Consider the following 6,145-nt stretch of genomic DNA (forward strand, 5'->3'; position numbering starts at 1 on the left):
AATTGGAAATGGAAGAGGGGTACTATTTTGGCGTGATCCTTGGCTGTATAATATTCTCATTATATTCAAAGAATAAATGCAAGGAAACAGAGTTAGAAGAAAATACATAAGGTACTCATTTAGAGATGTATATGAAGGTAAATGTGATTCACTTTTGAGGCGTATTCCAAAAGGTGATAGAATCCTAAACCTAATGAGGTAGAAGCAACTCAATGAAAGTAATGATGAAATATGCTGAAAAACAGAAAGCAACGAGAAGTTTATTACAGGAAAGACATGAGAAATGGTTAGAATAAGAGGACATGAGGTAGATTGGGATAATGTGGTATGGTCTCCAAAGATTATTCTTCGTCATCAATTTATTCTCTGGCTGGTATACAGGAAAAGGTTGACAACAAAATATAGAATTCAAAAATACATAAACATTCCTGATATCAACTGTGTCCTATGTTCGGGAGTTGAGGAAAGCATAAACCATTTATTTGGGGAATGCTCTTTTTTAATACAAATCTGGAGGATGTATGCTGCAAACATGAACATCATCAACTTTCCAGAAATATGGGAAAAAAATTCAAGAGTGGATTGAGAATAAAGTAAAAGGAAGATCCTTCTATGTAAGTATGTTGAAATGCTACTTTGGAGCAGTAATCTACAATATCTGGAAAAAAAGAAATTCAAGAACTCACAGTGGAAGAAGTAGAACCGCTGAAAATATTTGGAGAGATATAACTTTAGATGAAAATGCACTCATTCAATCCTGGAGAGGAATCGAAAGGAATGAATAGAATAGAAAGCTCTGCCAAATATGAGATATTTCGTTTGAGAATGTCACAAGTAGTAGAATAAAAGTAAAAACGTTGTAGGCGCTAATTGATTGTTGTTATTGTCTGTAATTCAATTATTGTTTCATTGTCAAATCTAGAAATTGTCTAGATCTGATCTTAAACTTTTGTATTTTTCCCCCTTTTTTGGGGTTTTTTTTAATGAAATGGCACTAAGCTATTTTCCCCCCCAAAAAAATACTACAGGTTTTAAATAATATATTATATAAAATAATATATTTAATTCTAATATAAATATTTTGAATGGCAGGTTATCTCTTTAGTCTGTCTTGTAGGTATGTTTGAATTTAATTCTATTTTTTATGTGGTTACTCTAAAAAAGTCAAAAATTAGTCTAAATCGACGTTTTTAAATGCACTATGGTAAAACTTATCATGAATTTTTTTCTTACTCGATACTCAAGAAAAATGTGAGTTATGGGAAACGACTATCGAGTAATGAAAGTCCTTCTCGAGAAGGGTCAATTTTTAGCGTTACAACAAACTTTTAAATTCATCTAATAAATAAAAATGGGATAAAATTTAGATATTCAGAAAATATTAAGCGAATTGAAAAACTACAATATGAGTAGGGATTTGTAAGATATTTTTGGGAATTTAGTATTTTTTTAATAAATTTTATTTATATTACATCATTATTATGGTAAGAACTAGATTTCTTATTTAATCAACTAAAATATTAAAATATCTTTATAAAAATAGTGTGATGTCATAAATAATAAAATCGTTCAAATATGAATTCTTTAACAAATCGCGATTAGGGGTGGGTCGGTACGGTATACCTTAATGTTTTATTAATATCTTATACCTTATCGAAAATTTCGGTATACAAAAAATTCATACATTTATCTTACCTTGATTTCGGTATACTTTAATTTCGGTGTACAAAAAAATCATACATTTACATTACATTGATTTCAGTATACCTTAAGTTTGGTACGATATTGGTATTATACTTTTGATACTTAAAAAATATATTAAATTAAAAAAAATCAATGTCATCAGTATAGTAGATATTGCATATATTGAATAATATTTTAGTATAATTATATTTTGATATTATTCAAAAAAATTATATTTTTATAATAAATTAATATCTAAATTGTTTAATTATTTCTTTATAAGTAATATATATATTTTTAATTTATAAATACTATTTCGGTATATCTCAATATACCAAAATTTTAAAAATCTCATACATTTACTGTTCCAATAATTTCGGTATCGATATCATACCTTATTTTTTTTGGTATATCTTAAAAATCGATATTTTTGATAAATTGCGGTACGATATTTTCAATAAATTGCGGTACGATATTTTCGATATACCTATAGGATCGATAACTTTTTCCACCCCTAATCGCAACTTAAAAAATTATAAATATGTCCCTAAAGACTATAAATAGATAAACTATAAATAATTTTGTCTCCAACTCATGTAAAACATTAAGTAACGGTAACACAAGATTTAATTTATAATAAAGTATTTATCAAAACAATTATTTTTTCAAAATCCTTTCTTGCATTATCTAAATTTTGTTTAATCTTTCATTGTACAATTTGAATCAATTGCTTTTCTTTTTATCCAATCTGCGGCAGTTCAATTTATTTTTTGGGTTGACTAAGATGGTTAATAAGAAGGATAATCTAAAACTCAATTAAGTAATTTTGTTATTCCTGAAAAATAAAAATCCAATAGTTTTGCTGAAAAGGGACGGTTCTTTGAAGAGTAGGAAGAGTATTGTGTAAAGTAAGTAAAGAATTTGTGAAGAACTCAATTTCATAAGAAACTTCTTTTCCGTTCAATTTAATAATTATTTATTTTTATAAATATATTTTATAATTTTAATTATTGAATAAAATAAAAATTATATATTAAAAATAAAACTAGATTATAATATTTAACTTAAAAACTTTTTTTTTTTTGAGAAATGACTTACGCCATTAATTAAAAAGACCCGTAAAGGGTAAAATGAGTACAAGAGCTAAAATTGAGTTTACAACAGTTTGTTCAAAGTCAACACACGATAGCCATAAGGAATCCACAGTTGGCCTAAGAAACGCACACGAAAATTAAATCATAGTACAAAAGTGAATAAGAAATGAAACTAACAATCAATCAACTAAAAAAGGACGATAGGGGTTATTTTTTCGGACGATAGTGCAAATGATTTTCTCGCTCCTTTCATTGGTCATGACAATTTCATGCCTTTGGAACTAAGCGAGAGATTTGAGAATTTGGTTCCTAATGCCCGTCAGATTTGCGATTTCATTTCGTCCCATTGTCCACGACTTATCGAGGATTTGAGTGGTCGGGGTGGGGATGTCGTGACATGTTGTAGTGGCTAAGGTGAGCCCGATTGGAAAAACAGCATCGTGACCGGTCAGGGTGGCAGCAACATTGCCTATCGAAGGAGTAGCGCTACTAGTTTGGTTGACAACAACCAAGACGGTCGGGATGGAGGATACATGACCGGTCAAGGGAGGGGCGTCATGGCCAGTTAGGAGATGAGTCGGGATATTGGTGCGATCGGTTGATAGACCAGCCATGTGAGTGGTCAATGCAACAGTTGGATTGAAGTCAACGTCATCTACATCAGCAGCGTTGTAACTGGCCGGACACTTAGAAGAAGTGGCATCCCTTTCAGCCAATTTCTCTATATTCCCTTTATTTTTCCTTATGCTTTTAGTTCGGTTGAGGAGGCTGGTCGAGCGTAGGCTCATCGTGGCTCAGCCTGCGCAGCAGACAGCCAAATGCCTTAACAACTATCAACAATTCAGACCTGCATCAGAAATCAACAACAATAATATGTAGTAGCAGATGACAATAAAGGAGTCAGGAAAGCCACCTAACACAGACCAGCCTAATTAAGGAGCAAACTACACAGTAAACGACAACCAGCAGATCCCAAAAAAGCACCCAAAAGAAACCAAAAACCAGAAATAGCAGTCAAAGGCAACTGCACAACAGAACGTCACTAGACAATATCGTGTCATCTGTGCAGATTGAGTCGTGTCGTCTATCCTTATTGTGCCGTCCGTGCTGAACGTGTTGTGCCGCTTGTGTCGATCGCACTTCCTTTGATTAATACAATATCGTGTTGTCCGTGCAGATCGAGTTTTGCCGCACGTGCCGATCGTGTCGTGCCTCCTATGTCGATCGCACTTCCTTTGATCAATGCTGATTTCGTCGCCGATTTTATGACTTCCAACTCAAAGACAATATTGTGTCGCCTATGCCCGATTGTGTCGTGTATGTGCCTATCGTGTCGTCGTACCAACTTAAAAAGTTATAATATACTATTTTTATAAAATAAATTTATTAACAAAAAAAAAAAGTTTAAAAATTAATATATTTTCAAAGAGTTAATATAAATTAAATTATTTTTTTAGAAAACATTTACTTTTAAATTTAAATTTTATTTATTTTAAAATAACTAATATATTTAAATATAATTTAGATATAGAGAGAGATATTAAATCTTCAAATATAAATATTAAAGTTTATAAATTATAATTTAGTTATAAATATTTTATTATTATTTAAAACTAATATATAATTATATTAAATATACTCTTTATTAAAATTAATTTTAACTTTTTATATATTTTATTATAAATAGATAAATTATAAATAATTTTGACTAGAAAACCGTATAAAGCACTAAGTAACATTGTGGTAACACAATATTTAATTTATAATAAATTACTTTTTAAAACAATTATTTTTTTCAAAATCTTTTCTTGCATTATATAAATTTTGTTTAATCTTTCATTGTACAATTTGAATCAGATTGTAATTTTTTTATCCAATCTGTGTCCTTTCGAGTTAATTTTCATCTAAATTTTTGGGTTGATTAAGATGGTTAATAAGAAGGATAATTTAAAACTCAATTAAGTAATTTTGTTATTCTTGAAAAATCAAAATACAATAGTTTTATTTGAAAAGAGAAAAGTTCTATGAAGAGTAAGAAGAGTATTATGTAAAGTAACACGATGAAGAGTATTTGTGAAGAAATCAATTTCATAAGAAACTTATTGTCCCGTTCAATTTTATAATTATTTATTTTTATAATTATATTTTATAACTTTAATTATTTTAAATTATTAAATAAAATAAAAATTATATATTAAAAATAAAACTAGATTATAATATTTAGCTTAAAAATTATAATATACTATTTTTAGAAAGTAAATTTATTATAAAAAAATAGTTAAAAAATTAATATATTTTCAAAGAGTTAATATAATTAAAATATTTTTTTAGAAAACATTTACTTTTAAAATTTATTTTTATTTAATTTAAAATAACTAATATATCTAAATATAATTTATATATATAAATATATTAAATCTTCAAATATAAATATTAAAATTTATAAATTATAATTTAGTTACAAATATTTTATTATTATTTAAAAATAATATATAATTATATTAAATATATTCATTATTATTTATATTTTAACTTTTATATATTTTATTATAAATATATAAACTATAAATAATTTTGACTTGAAGTTGTATAAAGCACTAATTAACACTGTGGTAACACAAGATTTAATTTATAATAAAGTACTTTTCAAAAAATAATTATTTTTTTCAAAATTCTTTCTTGCATTATTTGAATTTTGTTTAATCTTTCGTTGTACAATTTGAATCAAGTTGCTATTCTTTTTATCCAATCTGCGCCGGTTCAATTTTATCTGAATTTATTTGTAGAAAGTAAATTTATTAACAAAAAATAGTTAAAAAATTAATATATTTTAAAAGAGTTAATATACATTAAATTATTTTTTTAGAAAAAATATACTTTTAAAATTTAATTTTATTTATTTTAAAATAACTAATATATATAAATATAATATATATATATATTATATCTTCAAATATAAATATTAAAGTTTATAAATTATAATTTAATTACAAATATTTTATTGTTATTTAAAAATAACATATGATTATATTAAATAAATTCTTTTTTAAAAATAATTTTAACTTTTATATATTTTATTATAAATAGATAAACTATAAATAATTTTAACTCCAAGTTTTATAAAGTACTAAGTAACATTGGGTAACACATTAATTTATAATAAAATACTTTTTAAAACAATTATTTTTTTCAAAATCCTTTCTTGCATTATATGAATTTTGTTTAATCTTTCATTTTACAATTTGAATCAGATTGTTTTTCTTTTTACTCAAACTGAGCCAATTTCATTTAATTTTGTTATTCTTGAGAAATCAAAATCCAATTGTTCTTTTTTTTAAAGAGGAAAGTTCTTTGAATTTGAAGAGTAA

Source organism: Impatiens glandulifera, chromosome 1, assembly GCF_907164915.1.
Source record: "Impatiens glandulifera chromosome 1, dImpGla2.1, whole genome shotgun sequence".
Taxonomy (NCBI): Eukaryota; Viridiplantae; Streptophyta; class Magnoliopsida; order Ericales; family Balsaminaceae; genus Impatiens; species Impatiens glandulifera.